Source organism: Silene latifolia, chromosome 7 (genome assembly GCF_048544455.1).
Source record: "Silene latifolia isolate original U9 population chromosome 7, ASM4854445v1, whole genome shotgun sequence".
NCBI lineage: Eukaryota > Viridiplantae > Streptophyta > Magnoliopsida > Caryophyllales > Caryophyllaceae > Silene > Silene latifolia.
Genome location: NC_133532.1, coordinates 63,418,446 through 63,438,707, shown reverse-complemented (window position 1 = coordinate 63,438,707; position 20,262 = coordinate 63,418,446). Strand labels below are relative to the sequence as shown.

At 37.0% G+C, this 20,262-nt stretch overlaps 1 non-coding gene across 1 annotated transcript; it reads left to right on the top strand.

Moving 5' to 3' along the window:
* The first annotated feature begins 19,847 nt into the window (after positions 1-19,847).
* Positions 19,848-19,956, top strand: LOC141593861 (small nucleolar RNA R71). The gene has a single exon (XR_012521919.1). It is a non-coding gene; the product is annotated as a small nucleolar RNA R71 (small nucleolar RNA).
* Positions 19,957-20,262: the final 306 nt, after the last annotated feature.

Genomic DNA, 20,262 nt, shown 5'->3' with positions numbered 1-20,262 from the left:
TCGAGTTATCCTTCAACCCCCTCGGGTCAATCTCAACCCGCTCGAGTTGAGGCTTAGGTCGCTCGTTTTCAGCCCAGATCGAGCGAATTATTATGCAGCAAGATTGTCTTCGCAATGGGGAGTCGTAGGACTCCTCCTAGGACTTGTAAGGCTCTTTTTGACACCTAAGCATATTATTTCCTAATCTACCCTTGCTTAACCTAATGTTGTACCACTATATATGCTCCATTTGTAATAATCAAGAGATTAAGCTTTCTTAGTTTAGATTAAGCTCCCATTAGGAGTAGATTAGAATAGATTAGCATTTAATCTTTCCACAAATTACACATTAATCTTTCCTTAATTATTGTTCAAGATTTCTTATTGGGTAATTGAAGACTATTGGGTTATTATTGGAGAATTGACAACTCTTCATCAATCAATCAAGTTTTCTTCTATAATTCTGTGCTTTATATTTGATCATCCTAAGTTAGCACAATTTCTCTCCTCTTTACTTAATCCTTGTTTATTGTTTTACTCCTTCATCATGTTTAGACTTGTTAATATGATTAACACCCTTGTTAGCATGTTTTTCATGATCATGAGTGAGTAATTTCCTAACTAGATATTAGTGGGGGATTAGGGGAGTTAAAACATGGGGATAGATCCATACTTAATCTAATATGCTTTCATAAAGAATGCTTGCTTGTTGTAGTTTCAACTTATGCACATGTTGTGATTGATAAATGGCTTGATTGACAATCTTGCATGAATCTCTTATCCATTCAACAAGACTTGTAAGATATAAAGTAACTCAAGGCTTGTTAGACCATGCATATAGTTGAATAGGAAGAAACTAAGTTGACTTGTAGGTGTTGTACAGTGTTGACCGACTCGGCTCCGGGACCCAAATCTTCCAAAGAATTGTAAGACATAAACTAACTCGATTCCACTATAACAATAATTTGCTTGCATCTATGTAACCATGTTTGTATGATCATCACCATGATTCCACTATGATCCTATGATTACCTAATATTGTTTATCACTTGTTCACATTCTTGTTTTATTGCTTGTTTACCTTTCATTGCTATTATTAGTTTAAAATCATCAACTCAAACCAATCTTGATATCCTAGTGCAACTACAATTAGATTGAACAATTTGAGTACCCCCGTCCTTTGGGTTCGACCCCGACTTGCTTGCTATACAAGTAGTTGGGTACAAATGTGTTTGAGAGCGTACAACGACACGTTCATCAAAATGATGTTGTTTCAAGGGACAATGTTGTGTATTTGAATCGTTCTTTTGTCTAGTCTTAGTTGTGCTTCTTCTTCTTGAGTTTTATTGTACTTGTTCTATTTCATTTGTTCAATATGTCTTCTTTAATCTTTTGGCAATTTGAAAATGAGTCATTTGATAAATATTTTGCAAGATTTGAAGGTTATATGACTCATGCTTGGCATCATGGTTTTACTCTTTTAAATAATGAAGCATGTTGTGTTGTTTACAATGGCATGAACTTTGAAATCCGCAACTTAACATTTCACTTGAGTGGTGGTAGGATTTGTGAGATGAGTTGTGAGGAAGTTTGGGAATTTGTTAAGTTCATGGCCACCGAATGTCTTAAGAAAATTGTACATGAAATATTTGAAAGTGCCAAGGAAGGTATGATAGAAGCGTTAAAAACCACATTTTAAAAATTCATTGAGGAAAACTATGATGAAAATGAGATTTGTGAGAATAAGACACCTTATTATAACCTTGAGCCAACCCACTATGTTCACAAATTTGCCCCTCCTTGGGAAGGTGGAGTGCTAGATGATGACAGTGATGATGATGAGGATTACATTCTTGGTTGTGAAACAATTGCTTGAATACCGTTATCCTACTCTTCTTGTGTGACAATAAACCCAACTTCCATGAAATTTGATGTTAATGGGCAATGTGAGAGTGAGATGCATGAGAGCTTAAGTGAAAACTCACCCTTTGAGGATGACAATTTAGAGGAAGACAATTGTGTTGATCTTGGTGAGCCTTGTTGCGACAACCCCTTTGATAATGGTCATTGTTGGGATGGGGAATATGAGGAAATTTTAGAACCCCAAATAGACACAATTGAAGTCACCTTGGATGAGAGTACTTGCCTTGAATGTGTTGATCTATACTTTGGAGGACGAGTTGAATGAAGTGCTAAGCAACTACCCATTTCATGTCCTTTCCATCCATTACATCTCTTATAATTTTCGTCATAATTTTCTTCACATGCTTGTTCGGTCGATTACTTCGGCATTATTCAATTGTATAATCTCGTGTTGCAATCCATGCCTATTCATGACCTACTCCAAAGAAATTGACCAACTTCTACGTGCTTTGAGTGCTAGTGATATTTTGAAATAAAATAATTAATTGATAACCTTTGGTTTGATGGAGTTCCTTAATAACCATTAGCTTGTATATATGCATTTAGTGTAATTTTGCATTCATTCATTCATTTAATTGTTGCATGAGAGATAAAAGGGGGGGATCAAATATTTTCATTGAGCTTTTTGAAGGAAATTGATGAAAATGAGAAGGTAGAAAATGTAAAGAAATAAAGAAAATGGAGATTTTGGGCTTGTGCACATCTTTCTTATCATTAAAAAGGTGTTGGGTCAAAATTTGCTTGAAATACGTGGGGCCCGACCTCAACTCGTGCGAGTTGAAACCAAAGGAAAGAAGGATTTTCACTGCCTCAGAATCTGGGTGATTTTTGAAGAAAATGGGCGTCCCAATCTTTAACCCGCGCGGATCAGAAATGACTCGAGCGAGTCAAGCCCCAATTCGAGCGAGTTTGAAAACAACTCGAGCGGATCACTTTTTCTCTCATTTGGCTCGTGTCATTGCTATGTATGCCTTCTATCTACCATCTCCATCTCCTACAATGATGGTAAGAACCCTTTATTTCCCTATCTCTCATGTATAGTTGCATTTATGTAGTTACCTCATGACTAAACCTCTTTCTTCCTACATTAGCAATAGTGTTTAAAATCGATTTGGGGAAGATAAACCATGAAGTGATATACATTATAGAAATCATATAGTTTAGGCTTGTACTTGTATTATATTCCATATTGCATTGCATTAGTTAACTCTTATAGTATAAACTGCATTTAATATATCTCACATGTCCCATGTAGTTAGTTGCATGTAGTTAAACTTGCATTCATGTATAGTCACTAATGACCAAACCTATTTCTTTATACACTAGAAATAGTGTTTAAATCGGTTTAGGGAGGTTTGATCATAGGCGACCTAAGCATTAACATAGAGTATGCGTCATCTAGAGTAGTTTAGATTACATTCATTTGTTATATATGTCATATAGAATTGCATTTAGTTAGAGCATGCATTCATTCATATAATATCATTGCAATTGTACTTCAATTTCCATAAAACCTTAAAAAGTCAAAAATATGTATTTCTTTTTCATTCCTACTTCTACGTGTACATTGAGGACAATGTCCAAAATAAAATGGGGTATGAGAATTTATATTCCAAAATACATAAAAATTTGAAAAATTTCGAAAAAACTCAATAATATGTTCTTTAATTTCATCAAAATAAAATCCATAAAAATTTCAAAATTTCAAAACCAAAATCACATTCTTTAATTTAGTAGTGTAGAATTGTATATACTTGTGTTTTTGTCCTCTTCTTACATAGATACAACACTTCATTTGAGGCATTAGCAAGGGAATATAAATAGCGCTTGGTATGATTGCTCTAATCCCTATTTCCCTTCTATTTCTTTTCATTATTCATATGAGGAGGATGGGCTTACATGTCAAGGAGGATGTGGTGTATTTTATTGTTACGGTTTGTGTATCTATGTGTTGGTAGGAGTTGCATCTAGATTATATGGCATTTTAGTTGATAGAAGCATATGCATTAGAGTTGTATATATGTTAGTTGTATCATGGCATGTAGTTGCATGGTTAGAAAATTTAGTGAAAATGCCTATTTGGAAGCTTGACAAGTGTATATAAGGCCCTTGTATATAATTGTTCTCCTTGAAACTTTGTTTGCTAAAATTCCCTCAAGACACCCTATGATGTGTCATACTAGTATCTTTTGTCCCATGGTCTAAGGCCTAGTCAAGAGTACCTTGTGGTGTGATAACTCCTTGACTACCGTTTATTCCAAGGTGACCTTTGAAGCCATGCAACCGTTCTTACACTTCTATCATCATATTTTATCAACAAAAAGGGAATGGGCCCAAAAAATGTCAAATTGAGTTCAAGTACCAAATCGAAAACAAATGTTTGCAAAAATTGCATCAATGAAAAGAGGAGCAAAAATAGACTCATATGCTTCAATAAAAGTACCCTTGCTACAAATGAGGTTACTTTGAAAAATGTTTAAAAATGGAAATTGAAATTACCAAGTATCAAAATGTCAAACATAAAAAATGGTGCTGTTGCCAGGGACGGTGTGGTATATTTGAATCGTTCTTTTGTCTAGTTTTAGTTGTGTTTCTTCTTCTTAAGTTTTATTGTACTTGTTCTATTTTATTTGTTCAACATGTCTACTTTAATCTTTTGGCAATTTAAAAATGATCATTTGATAAATATTTTGCAAGATTTGAAGGTTATATGACTCATGCTTGGCATCATGGTTTTACTCTTTCAAATTATGAAGCATGTTGTGTTGTTTACAATGGGATGAACTTTGAAACCCGCAACTTAGCATTTCACTTGAGTGGTGGTAGGATTTGTGAGATGAGTTGTGAGGAAGTTTGGGAATTTGTTGAGTTCATGTCCACCGAATGTCTTAAGAAAATTGTACATGACATCTTTGAAAGTGCCAAGTAAGGTATGATAGAAGCGATAAAAACCACATTTCAAATATTCATTGAGGAAAACTATGATGAAAATGAGATTTGTTAGAATAAGACACCTTATTATAACCTTGAGCCAACCCACTATGTTCACAAATTTGCTCCTCCTTGGGAAGATGGAGTGCTAGATGATGAGAGTGATGAAGATGAGGATTACATTCTTGGTTGTGAAACCAATGCTTGGATACCGTTATCCTACTCTTCTTGTGTGACAATGAACCCAACTTCCATGAAATTTGATGTTAATGGGCATAGTGAGAGTGAGATGGATGAGAGCTTGAGTGAAAACTCACCCTTTGAGGATGACAATTTAAAGGGAGACAATTGTGTTGATCTTGGTGAGACTTGTTACAACAACTCCTTTGATAATAGTCCTTGTTGGGATGAGGAATATGAGGAAATTTTGGAACCCTAAATAGACACAATTGAAGTCACCTTAGATGAGAGTACTTGCCTTGAATGTGTTGATTTATACTTTGGAGGACGAGTTGAATGAAGTGCTAAGCATCTACCCATTTCATGTCCCGTCCATCCATTACATCTCTTATAATTTTTGTCATAATTTTCTTCACATGCATGTTCGGTCGATTACTTCAGCATTATTCAATTGTATAATCTCGTGTTTCTATCCATGCCTATTCATGACCTACTCTAAAAAATTTGACCGACTTATAGGTACTTTGAGTGCTAGTGATATTTTGAAATAAAATTATTAATTGATAACCTTTGGTTTGATGGAGTTCCTTAATAACCATTAGCTTATATATAGATGCATTTAGTGTAATTTTGCATTCATTCATTTAATTATTGCATGAGAGATGAAAGGGGGGATCTCATATTTTAATTGAGCTTTTTGAAGGAAATTGATGAAACTGAGAAGGTAGAAAATGTAAAGAAATGAAGAAAATGGAGATTTTGACTTGTGCACATCTTTCTTATCATTAAAAAGGTGTTGGGTCAAAATTTGCTTGAAATTCGTGGTGCCCGACCTCAACTCGTGCGAGTTGAAACCAAAGGAAAGAAGGATTTTCACCGCCTCAGAATCTGGGTGATTTTTGGAGAAAACGGGCGTCCCAATCTTTAACCCGCGGGGATCATAAATGACTCGGGCGAGTCAAGCCCCAATTCGAGCGAGTTTGAAAACAACTCGAGCGGATCTCTTTTTCTCTCATTTGGCTCGTGTCATTGCTATGTGTGCCTTCTATCTACCATCTCCATCTCCTATAATGATGGTAAGAACCCTTTCTTTACCTATCTCTCATGTATAGTTGCATTTATGTAGTTACCTCATGATTAAACCTCTTTCTTCCTACATTAGCAATAGTGTTTTAAATCGATTTGGGGAGGATAAACCATGAAGTGATATACATTATAGTAATCATATAGTTTAGGCTTGTACTTGTATTATATTCCATATTGCATTTGCATTAGTTAGCTCATATAGTATAAATTGCATTATAATATATCTCACATATCCCAAGTAGTTAGTTGCCTGTAGTTAAACTTGCATTCATGCATAGTCACTAATGACCAAACCTATTTCTTTATACAGTAGAAATAGTGCTTAAATCGGTTTAGAGAGGTTTGATCATAGGCGACCTAAGCATTAACATAGAGTATGCATCATCTAGAGTAGTTTAGATTGCATTCATTTGTTATATATGTCATATTGAATTGCATTTAGTTAGAGCATGCATTCATTCATATCATATCATTGCATTTGTACTTCAATTTCCATAAAACTTTAAAAATCCAAAAACAAGTATTTCTTTTTCATTCCTACTTCTACATGTACATTGAGGACAATGTCCAAAATAAAATGGGGGATGAGAATTCATATTCCAAAATACATAATAATTTGAAAATTTTCGAAAAAACTCAATAATATGTTCTTTAATTTCATAAAAATAAAATCCATAAATATTTGAAAATTTCTAAACCAAAACACATTCTTTAATTTAGTAGTGTAGAATTGTATATACTTGTGTTTTTGTCCTCTTCTTACATAGATACAACACTTCATTTGAGGCATTAACAAGGGAATATGAATACCGCTTGGTATGATCGCTCTAATCCCTATTTCCCTTCCATTTCTTTTCATTATTCATATGAGGAGGATGGGCTTACATGTCAAGGAGGATGTGGTGTATTTTATTGTTACGGTTTGTGTATCTTTGTCTAGTTTTAATTGTGCTTCTTCTTCTTGAGTTTTATTGTACTTGTTGTATTTCATTTGTTCAACATGTCTACTTTAAACTTTTGGCACTTTGAATATATTGCAAGATTTGAAGGTTATATGACTCATGCTTGTCATCATGGTTTTACTCTTTCAAATTATGACGCATGTTTGTTGTTTACAATAGCATGAACCTTGAAACCCACAACTTAGCATTTCACTTGAGTGTTGGTAGGATTTGTGAGATGAGCTGTGAGGAATTTTGAGAATTTGTTGAGTTCACGGCCATCGAATGTCTTAAGAAAATTGTACATGGCATCTGTGAAAGTGCCAAGGAAGGTATGACAGAATCAATAAAAACGACATTTCAAAAATTCATTGAGGAAAACTATGATGAAAATGAGATTTGTGAGAATAAGACACCTTCCTATAACCTTGAGCCAGCCCACTATGTTCACAAATTTGCACCTCCTTGGGAAGATGGAGTGCTAGATGATGAGAGTCATAATGATGAGGAGTACATTCTTGATTGTGAAATCTATGCTTGGATACCGTCATCCTACTCTTCTTGTGTGACAATAACTCAACTTCCACGAAATTTGATGTTAATGGGCAAAGTGAGAGTAAGATGGATGAGAGCTTGAGTGAAAACTCACCCTTTGAGAATGACATTTTAGAGGGAGACAATTGTATTGAGCTTGGTGAGCCTTGTTACGACAACCCCTTTGATAATGATCCTTATTGGAATGAGGAATATGTGGACATTTTGGAACCCCAAATAGACATCATTGAAGTCACCGGAGAGCATAACACTCCGCCACTAACCGAAACTGAGAAAAGGCTTGGAAGAGCAACTCTTGGAAGAGCAAATCTTGGCCCGGGTATATAACATTCACCTCGAAAAAAATTAAAGGTTCGAGCCCGTCGGGGATCAACTGCCTGAAAATTTCACCTTAATTGATGTGCCTAAGTTCAAAGGAGTGGAGGACCCACTCAATCACATCCGAGCCTTCAAGGATTATATGTCCATCAAAGGAGTCAAACAAGAGCTCTTTACCCGGATCTTGTCATCGTCCTTGGAACCAATTCCCCGTCAATGATACTTTTCGCTCTACCCAAAGAGCATTATCACTTAGAGCGAAGTCGTCGTTGAACTCTCTAAGCAATACGCCGACAATGTCGAAATTCAGGCCAACACCCGCACCCTTGAGGTCCTGACCCAAAATGACAAAGAGGGGTTCACCGAATTCCTAACCTGCTGGAGAAAGCTGAGCACCCAATTGGTCAGCAAACCAAGCAAATTAAGCTTGGTAGAGAAATTCGTCAACAATCTCCGTCTAGTTTATGCCAACCTACTAAGGTACCAAAACATCAAAACCTTTCAGGATCTGCAGATCCTCGGGACCCGTATCGAGGATGACCTATGCAAGGGCGTCTTAGCCAAAACCACGGGTAGAGGCTATCAGGGGTCTACAGCAACTGGATCTCATCCCTACTGTCAAGCAAACAAAATTTACGAGGCCAACCTCCTCGAGCCAACTGCAAAGAAAGCCGAACGTCCCCAAAGACATTCACCAACTTAGAATCAATCTACGCTAGAGCTCTAAAGAGGCTCATGGAATGGAATAAGGGAAAGTGCAACCGATCGGGCCCACTCCTCTAACACCCCCACATACAAAGGTGCCTTATCAAGGATCACCCTAGCATAAGAGATTATTACCATCTCGGTTGCCCGATACCTGTATATCAAAATTAACCATTCCAAAACATTTATTAAAGTATATATAAAGTTAACGATTACATTATCGTAAAACCAACTCAAAATATATGTTTACTAATCTCAAAACAACTGAAATCAAAACAGCTAAACTCGTAACACCGGAAGCTAGACTCGAAGTGATGACCTCCCATCTCGTCCCAAAGCTAAAGACAATCATCACTTGTCACAATCTACTCATCATCCCCGAATGGATCACCACAATTTTACAAAACAACAACGGGGTTAATTCACTGTATAATTAAAATAAGACAAAAATACAAAAATTTCAAAAGAACCTGTTCCAAAATCATCTCCAACTCATAATCACATCTCATAATTAACTACACACTTAAGTGTGTAGTCCTGCCAGATTACTGTCGCGACAGATAATCCACACCGCCAGTGGTGGACCGTAGCCTTTCCCACCTAAGCCCCGCTTATCGTAACGAGCAACAACCTATGTTCCTTAATGTGCAGATCCCCTTTTGTGGTGGGATCCACAAGGGGCGAATCAAGGGCGAGAAGCCACTCCCGCAAGTGACTCCCCTCATCCGAGGATGCACTTCACAATCATAATCAATCCATCCCATCTCCAATATTCCAGAGTACAATCAACAAAAATATTGTCATTCAATTAAATCACAACATCACAACATCAATCTTAAATTAATTACACAATCAACTGAGGAGGGAAACCCTACCTTAGCACAAATCCGATTACGAGTCAACAAGGAAGCTAGAACTGCTCTTATACGAATTCTCCACCTAACAACAATCATACAATCCAATCACAACATGCAAAACACACCCTTTTCCCAATTTCCAATCACTAGGTTAAAACCCTAAAAGACAAAACTGACAAAGCCATAAGACTAGTTACTTAGCGACGCAATCGACACAAGAGAGAAATGAACAAGGACTCACGAACAATCAACGATCTTGGGAGAGATTAGAGATGATTAGAGGTACGTAGAATGTTTTAGGTTTTGTTAAAAGTGAAAAGTGAAACAGTAAATTGTAATTTATAACTCTAATCATCTTTAGTCAAACCGCGGAAATAATTCCCATCAAACCAGATACTCGGTCGAGTATTGAGAATACTAGGCCGAGTAACCCTTACTCAGTCGAGTATTACCATATTCGGCCGAGTATTCCTGGACAGTAGCTTGAACAGAAACACATGACCATTACTCGGCCGAGTAATCCCTATTCGGTCGAGTAACAAGACTTAAAAAAACGTAGTATTACAACTCGGACCCTCCTGAAGCGAAGAAAACACGCTTTTGAAAGCCTAACGCCTATTGCCAATATCACCAAGGAAAGGGCCATGATACAGAAACTTTCTTCAAGCTGAAGCACGTTATGCAGGACATGATCGAGAAAGGAGAACTACCCCTACCTCCGCCAGCAAAACCAAACAACAAAAAAATATCTTTGGGAATTCACGCCATTTAAGATGACGAACCAACTATGAATTACTCACATCTCATCTTGTCTATTGGGGACGAGATCAATGCCATTGGAAAAGACACCCCGGATGGAATGTTCATGTTCAGCGCTGCTTCTATGCTCGCCATGTTTCAGGAAGTCGAGAAAACCATAGCTAGTCTCTCAGAGAGGATCATCCGACTCAAGGATGCCTACCACCGACAAATATTCAACTCACCAACACCTGCACCACGTCCAAGAGAGGGTCCTCCAAACTCCCAAAACTCCCGATTCCAAAATGGACTACTTCTGCGACCATTCTGGCACGCACCTCACAACATAAATCATAATAATCAACCTTACAACAATCACCTTCACAAATACTACCCGCACAAAGACTTACCTCACAAAAACTATCACTACGCCTAATAAGACCTTCAATAACGGCCAGATAATGCAACTATTGTTATTAGATAAAAACACGGAACCTTTATTGCAACGACTGTTGTTAAATATATACCACGGTTGTATACAAACACACGACCGTTATATAACATCAATAACGGATCTATAATACCGTTATCACAACTTAAGAACCGTTATAAAACTTTTGTTAAATATGTTTATGGCAACGAGTATGCTTTTAAGAAACCATAATTAAATATTAATAAGGTTTTCAAACCCGTTGTCCTAGTTTACTATTGACAACGATTTAGTGGTTCCAAAACCGTTATTAAATATTATATTTGATAACGGTTCATTTCATTATCTAATTTAGTTAAATGTCAAAATTTAACAACGGTTTTATTGCGTGCTAAACCGTTGTTATATTTATCAATTGACAACGATATTTAACCGTTATCTATTTTTATTGATGAAACTTTGACAACGGTTCTTCTTAAATAAACCGTTGTTAACGTTTTGAACTCGACAACGATTATCATTTGTTATCTTATATTTTTGGCGGTTTGAATGTGAGGGAAAAAATGTCAAGGTTATTTATCTAAATAAAACCGTTGTCAAATAATTGTTTGCACCGGGTTGTTTTTAATAGTTATCGTTTTCAATGATTTAAAAAAAAAAAAAATTTAGCTTGTTCTAACAGCGACTGAAATGCTATTTATTTAGCGGCGTTTGTAGCAGCTGCTGGAATGCTATTTTTCAGCTGCTACTGAAAATAACATTCCAGCAGCTGTGCGCTGCAAAAATTCAATCATGCATCAAAATATTACACCCTGTGATCAATTAAACCCAGTTTCAAAACAGTACAAACAGGATGATCAAAAGACAAAACACAACTTCCTAAAAAAAACAAAATAAGCCAATACACAATGGCTTCACACACACACACACACACACACACACACACACACACACACACACACACACACACACACACACACACACACACACACACACACACACACACACACACACACATAAAGCAGGAGCAAACTATTTAGACTCCGCTAATGAAACAACATAACTGGCCCGCATATTTCTCATCTGATTAATGTCCTCTGGCCAATATTCTGGGACTTTGTTGAGTATTAGTGGAAACTACAATTCAAAATATACATAATCAAAATAGATATAATATATGGAAGTATACAAAATTGAACTCAATTTACGTCTGAAATAGTTTTTAAACCACGCTAACCGCTATCATAATGGTAGAAAGTTTTCCATTGATAACTTTCCACATGGACTGACAAACATAAAAGGCGCATTGTTTGTCGTCTGATGCTTTAGGAGACTATTATATAAATCACACAAATTAGGTGAATTAGAAAATCAACCTCTCGCATAAACATTAATTAAATGATACGAGTAATTATTAAGAATACACTTACTAATGTCGTGATAAAATTGGGAACAGTGTTGCTTTCATATTTTCCAAGAGGACATAATTTTTTTTTTGTTTCAAAAACACTAATTCATAAATATACACACATGCCATTATTATTTGCATATATATATCACTCAAGTCATACAATAACAAATGACATTATTGAAGGTTGTAAACTTACTCAGTTATAATCCTTACACAATTGTCTGAGGGTTTGCCTTCGCGAGAGTCATCCAGTACACTGCTTGTGTTTCCACTTGGATTGTCAGTAGCACCCAATGCTTCCTATCAATTTGGGACATTGAACTGTTAGTTTATTTACACGCATTTAACCATGTTATTAATAAATTTATAGAACCGTGACTCCTTACAATAATCACGTACTATACACACATATTCTCATTGTAGGGGGCAAGCCATAGTTTTTTGGACGACATCAACCGATGAGCGATACTATTGATTTGTTCTTCGTATGACATTCTGTGCATAGAGAACGCCTAAAGACTCAAGAATCCGTAGTTGTGAATTGGGACCTTCAACTCAACGAACTGATTATTGAAGTACCTATTACGTCACATGGAATGAAGATTGTTATTGTAATTGATAATTTAAACAAACATCATTATTCATAAATGGAAATGACTAAATAGTTTTATTAATAAAACCTATTTCATCCATATCAAAATGTGTACAACATCTAAATTGTCAAGGTCGACAAATTCCATCAGTTGCTTCGAGTCCTGTATGGCTATATCAGTTGTGCCTATAATTTCCTTTTTAATGTTATTCATGACTACATCCCTTGTAGGTGACCTCTTTACAGTCAGGTTGTGCAAAGCCTTCAGCGAAGTAATTTTCATTTTTTTCTTATATTCACACGATTCATAATAAGAATCATAAGCAGGCTTAACTGCAACAACTTTTGTTGACGTAGTAGTAATTGCTTTAGCTACCATCTTGGCTTTGCTTAAGTTCTGCAAATATAAATATTAAAGTACTTACGATATGTTAATATTCAGATCCTAATATATTTAAAGAACAAGTAATAATTAACGTCTGCATATAGATACCTCGGGGATAACAACATTAATGAGGTTGTCAGGCCATTGCACATAAGAGCTTATGGCTTCTTTCAAATAAGTGACCTCCTTATTAGGAAATGGTACTTTTAGTTCCCCATACTTGTTTTTATATAATTGGGACACTTTCACTTTCCTAAAATTGTGACAAAGGGGTATACCATGAACCTTCACTTGCTGAAGCCGGCCGTAATTAAACACCTATCCCCTGGCAACAACAATTTTTTGCTTTCTCTGTAAATAGGACAGACGACAAGCCACTGATACCGTCGTTTAGTACCAAAATTAAATTTATAATACCGAACTAAACTAACAGAAGCTAGTGGTAGTACGGGTCGAACCACAGAGAGACAAGGTTAATTATGTTTGCTAATTTTTAATCTATTGAAGTAACAATTTAAAGAGGGGTTTTGATTTGGTTTTAAACTAAGTTGCAAGTGAAATAAAATGCTGTAAAAAGATGAAAACAATAATAGAGAAATAGCTAGGACGATCGGTTCACTACAGTTTCGGCGGCATTAATCTAAAGTAGGTCTGATATGAGTACGGTATTCGGGTAAATGACGAGTCCTCTCGGTCCACTGTCAACAGGAAACACCCTTTCGGTCTGAATTCCCTCCCTAAATCACACTAACTAACTTCCGTTCTGGTCAATGTAACTAAGTCTGCAACTTCTATCTCCTTTCGGTCTCAAGAAATTCCTATTGCCTTTCGGTCTCAAGGGTAGACTAATTATCATAGTTTTAGGTCTATTCTATTCCAATCTCACGATCTAGGTCTAGAATTCCCAAATCAATTAACAATTCTCCTCTTGGTCTCCTCATTAAACGATGCAAATTAATTAACTTTGATAAAGAAATTACCGACCTAAACAATCCTACAACATCCTAAGCCGTCTACACTATAGATCTCCTCACATCCTAGCGAAGGGAATCTAGCTACTCATATTGATAATTGAAACAACAATAAATTGCGAACAAACTGAATTAAACGGCATAGTAATCAATTTGAATAAATAAAAACGCATAAAATAAATTAATCTAATAACAAGAACAAAGAGCAACAAATGAAATAAGAGAATAAGAAATTAACTATTAATAATTTAAGAGTAAGAGATTACAAACGAAATTGGGGAAGAAAAGAACAGTGCAGTCGTTCCAAGCGACGCAAAGCAACGTACCAAAACTGAAAAACTGAGTAAAGGAATGAATGCTCAAGCCACAGGTAAAGTTACATTATATAGGAAAATAACATAACCTATTATTCCTAAACCTAATACACAATGGGCTTAAGCTAAATCTCGTCTTTAAATTCTCGTCAGACTCGTGGAGTGGTCGATCGACCACTTGGACCAGTCGATCGACCAACAACGCTGTACACAATTGCATTCTGACGTTTCCTACAACGCGCACCGATCTTAAAACAGCTGCCATTTCTTCGTTACTTGGTCAAATCATGCTTTCTACACGGCGTTGGAAAGCTAAGAGGATAATCTTTCACCACCAATTGAAATCACTTGATTATCTGCTCTAGAACTCTAGACATAGCCATCTGAAGCAGCCTGCAATGTCGAGAAGTATTATGACGGTCTATAGACCATGTAGGTCAATCTATAGACCACTGTAGCTGGCAATCCGCTTCTAAAACTCACGCAAATACACCTTTCAGGCCTTGAAATGCATTATAAACTTCAAGTCCGAGTCAAATATTCATGTCCTTCCTAAGCTTAGCTTTCGGGGTCAAGATTTGGTTCATTTTCTGCTCATTTCCTCAATAATCTGCAATATTACATAAAAGGGCGGAAGTCGACGAAAAGGGGCAAATAGTAGAATAAATTACTAATAATGGACATAAAATGCGTGGAAATAAAGATGTAAAACATCATATTATAGACACGCATCAAACTTCCCCAAACCAAACCTTTGCTTGTCCCCAAGCAAACTAATGCAACTAATATGAACTAAAATAGAAAGGAGCAAACATGGACAAACTGAAAACCGACTACTCAAACCAATTTAATGCAACAGAATCAACTACTAACAGCGCAATGTCAAGCAAACTAATTTATACATATTTCAAAAAGATGTTGAACTTTTGACCTTGCAAGACTTTCAAAATCGGACTCTCACGGGTCGCTCAATCACACAATACAGCACAAGGTGAGTAAATTATGGAAGGATAGAAAGAAGTAAATTTGTAATGATGCTCACCTAACTACGACCTATAAGAACATGCCTGCAGTATAACATAAAAGTGATCTCTACGACCGAACATATGCATTCCAACCAAACAAATGACCATGACACATGCCGAGGTATATATGAGATATGTGAGGTAACGGGTAAGAAGGGGCTAAAACATTTTGGATACGTGGAGTTAATAGGCCGAGCTAGCAACAACGGGATCCAAATAATACGCACTTTCCAACTTCAAACTTAATGTGAACGATACAAAACAGTGCCAAATTGATGCACAAAACTCACAATCTCCAACAAACTTCAACTCCCCAAAAGATATAATAACAACATGGGAGTAAAAATCGCCATATAATGAAATTCCAATTCATGCGATTTTTCAATTCTGCAGAGCCTGGTCGACCGATCAAAGGGTGAGGTCGATCGACTGAATATCGAACTGTTTTTCATTTTTTTCGTAATCTGTTTCTTTTTTTTTCTTCCTTTTTCAATTCTTTTCTTTCTTTCTTCCCTTTCAACATTTCACCACTCATCTCACATAGAGCAATATAACCAAAATGCAATAAAAACATTCCCAAAACCACAAGTACTAGCTCGGATAAGGTGGCTAATTTCAGTATGTAGCTAATGGGACAAGAAGGCAATTTTGGCTATGTGGGGGTTATGGGTAAAATGAGAAAAGGAGACCTCTCCCACATGTGTCAACAAACCACAAACCGAATGTATACAGGCACTAAGCAGATCAAATTCATGTTTATGCAAATTAATGTAACATGTCAAATAAGGAGAACTACTCACATCCTACATGAAATCGGTCATCAATGTCACCGATTTATAAGGCTCTAATTCCTTAGAAAGATTTTGTACTTTGCCAAAATTTTCAAGTCAAGCCTACTAGTTCAACAGATTTTGAAACGAAATTCGAGATATTGCAACAGACTTTTGCTAAAAGAGGTGATAAAGTGCAAGGCTTAAGCAAATAACAGTTTCAGCAATGAAATACTCCAATCAGACTCAACCTAAAATGCAAAAGAAACGTGAATTTTTTTTTGAATTTTATGACATTTTTCAATTTTTATGAATTTTTGTATATATAAGAAATAAATACAATGCAAACAGAAATGTATAAACGTGAATGCAAAACAAATGCAAATGCAGACTCAAGTGTGCATTACCAACTTCCCCAAACCAAATCGGACAATGTCCTCATTGGACCAACTACTACCTAACAGCAAACAACAACAACAGCATAAAAGGTGGGACAAATGCAAACCGAAAATGCAAACTAGACTAAAGAGAGGAAATGAAACGGAGCAGGAAACTTACAAAATGTAACCTCCCCAAACCAGCCGTGAAACGGGGGAGAGAAAAGCAATCGTGATACAGCAGGGATTACAAGCATACATCGTCGCGGCAACAGCAGGGGCCACAACAGAATAGGTGCACTAGCAGTGACTCGCGTCAATCCAATCCTGCAAACAACTTGAGTTCTTATAAGTAATCAAACAATAAAGCAAACCTCCCCAAACCAATTCCCGACAAAAGGGAATTACAATAAATCAATTAGAAATAGGGAGAAAGAACTCAAATTAATTACCCAACAAAACATAATTAAACCAAAATAAAAGCAGCGGAAGTTGGTTTAATTAAAACTTGAAAAATATTTGGGTAAACAAATTGGTAATTTTAATTTCAAAAATTTGTAAAACTCAGGTAAAGGACGTAGCATGTAAAAATTAAAAACAAAGGAAATAAGGAGGAGAGATAAACGAGAGGGAAAAGGAGAAAAACTCCTCTATCTCGAGTTGCACAGCGGCAAGAACTCGATCAAGAATCAGCAGGGCTCGATCGTAGCAACCTCCATGGAACGATTTCCTATCCTCTATCAACTCCATATTACCTGAAAATTTCACAAATATGCAAAATACAAAAATACCAATACCAAAACTTGTCCAAAGTCAACTCAAATAAACTAAACTAAAGCTAAAACTAAACGTCCTAATAAAAGCAATAAATAGTTCAACAAAAACCCAAAATTACAAAATAATTACAAGCCGAATAGCACTATGGTTCAATAACAAGCTACCCCGAAGCAGGGCACTTGACCAAAAGAGGTCCTTTCAGCAGTATGGACCGCTACTCTAAGCTTCCAGACAACCGGCCTGATCGGAGGAAGGGTATCTGGTGTCGCAAAATCAATGATACGCTTCTTCACTTTGCCCAGCCTCTCTCTCTCTCTCTCAGCAGCTTGCTCGAATTCCGTCTCACTAGTATCACCAGGATCTCCTATGCCCTCTCCGCCATGACTGCAAAGAATGAAATAACAAAGATGGTCCTCCAATTTGCTCCCAAGTCAGGCGGAGGTGTCGATCATGTTGAGAATATAACTCAATAATAGCACTAGGAGGATCCGTAATAGGATCTATAGAGGATATGGCGTCACAAGGTTTGACTTGCATCGGTGCCTTATGAACGCCGGTCTGGTAAAGGGTCAAATTTTCATCCCCTACCTGCACAGTATTGATCCTATCCCCGAAATTTATCACTGCACCAACAGTGCGCAGGAATGGTCGTCCTAAAATAATAGGAGTGTGTCGGTCTTCGGGAATATCCAAAACCAAAAAGTCAACGGGAATAAAGAATTTCCCTATCTGCACAGGTATGTCCTCTAAAATACCTATTGGCCGTGATTGGGTACGGTCGGCCATACGCCCGGTAATATCAGTAATACGAAATTTAGCGAAACCAAGTCTGCTAGCAAGAGACAACGGCATAACACTGACACTAGCCCCTGTATCACATAGGGCGTTATCGACCAAGTGGGTCCCAATACAGTAAGATATGGAGAAACTACCCGGGTCAAATTTTTTATTTGGCAGCTTATTTTGAAGATGAGCAGTGCCCGTCGCAGTGAAGGCTACTACATGATGATCCTCTATATATCGTCTACGGGATAGAATATCTTTCATAAAATTCATATAAGATGGTACTTGGGTAATTAAATCAGTGAAAGGAACAGTTACCTCAAGGCCCTTGACGATCTCCAAAAATTTGTCGAACTGAAGCTCCAACTTAGTATTCTCCAAACGCTCCGGATACGGGACTGCAACACTGGCCGTAGGATTATCAACCTTCGGCTTCCGTAAGTTTAAAACTTCCGTCAAATCATCAATGAGTATAGAGTCATGCAGATTAATTGACGGATTTGCGTCCTGCATACAAAACCCAGTCGATCGACCATTGGTCTCGGTCGATCGACCAATCTGGCTGGTCGTGAACAGTTCCTGATCAGAATTAATTTCGTCAGGAGCTTTTTTCGATCGACTGATAGGAGTGGTCGATCGACTGCTTATGTTGGGCGTGAATAGTTTCTGATCAGAAACTTTTCCATCTGACATCCCAGTCGATCGACTGCTGTTGTTTGTCGATTGACTGGTGGTACTGGCAAATAAGCTCGTTTTTTCACCAGAAATTAAACTAGCCTCTTCATCATTTCCCGAGTCTCCTCAAGGCTTATCGGGACCTTCATAAGAGAGGCCACTTCTGAGATTAATGGCATTAGTCATTTCAATTGGCCCCTCACAATTGCTCGAAGAATTGGCGACTTGCTTAGCCTCAATATTCTCCAACTGCTTCACAAAATTCTTTGAAGATTCAATCCGAGCTGCTTCTATTTTCGCGACTTGAACCAAAAGACCTCGGACCGTTTCTCTCAATTCCTCGGTCTCATCTGAGTTATGAACAGGAATTTCAACTTTCTCCTTGGAAACTTCAGAGGCCTCGAGCTTCTCGAGACGGGCAGTAATAGAAGTAATGAGTGTCACAACGGTACTCATTTCATCACTTTGCTTTCGTGAATTTCCACGTGAACTCCCAAACTCAGCTCAATGGACCGCCATCTCCTCAATAGTGTTCCAACCTCTATTCTGACCGGTATTGTTTTGGAACCTACCATTCACAGCTGTGTCCAGGATGACCTTGTAATCATCATATAAAGCATTGTAGAATAAGTTGCAAAGATACCACCACTGTTGTCAGGATCGGGATTCTACTTTGGATCGATGGGGAGGGTAGGATCAAATCGGTAAAATCGGATCGTAGAATCGCAAGATTCTACAAACTCACTAAATATAATTTTTTATTTGGTAAAAACATATAATTGAAAATCAAAACACTTATTTATTAATATTTATTCATCAAATATTGGTAATTAATGATTTTAGTATCATTGTATGAACAACTTACACGAAATTTGGGTTTTACGGTGTCATTATATATAAATATATATTAATTTTTTTTATTATAGAATCGGATCTTAGGATCGTAAAATCGTAAGATCGTATTATGGTCTCATCTCTAGAAATTTTCAAATTAATAGGATCGAAAGATTCTATAACTATGATAGAATCGTAGGATCCAGGATCGGTCAAGCATTTTTGGATCGTAAAATCGTAGAATCGTTGGATCAAATCGCGATTCTGACAACAATGGATACCACTGCTGGAAACCATGGTGAGGGACAGCTCGGACCAAACTTTTGAAACGTCCCCATGCCTCACAAAAACCCTCATCAGCTTCTTGCTGGAAATTTGTAATTTTACTCCTCAAGGCATCAGTCTTTGAAAGTGGGAAGTACTTCTTGTAGAAGGCTAATGCTAGAGATGTCCAATCTGTGACACCAGCTGCTACCCTATCAAGGTAGCGGTACCAATCTCGCGCCGAATCCTTCAAGGAGTATAAGAACATCACCCCCTTTACTTCATCTTGAGTTACCCCAGCTGGTATAGGTATGGAACAGTAGTAGTCTGTGAAAATTTCCATATGCTTAAAGGGGTCCTCATCTGGTAGACCAGCAAATTGATTTCGCTCCACTAGATCGATATAAAAGGAACAAAATTCGAAGTTACCGGTAGTAGGGG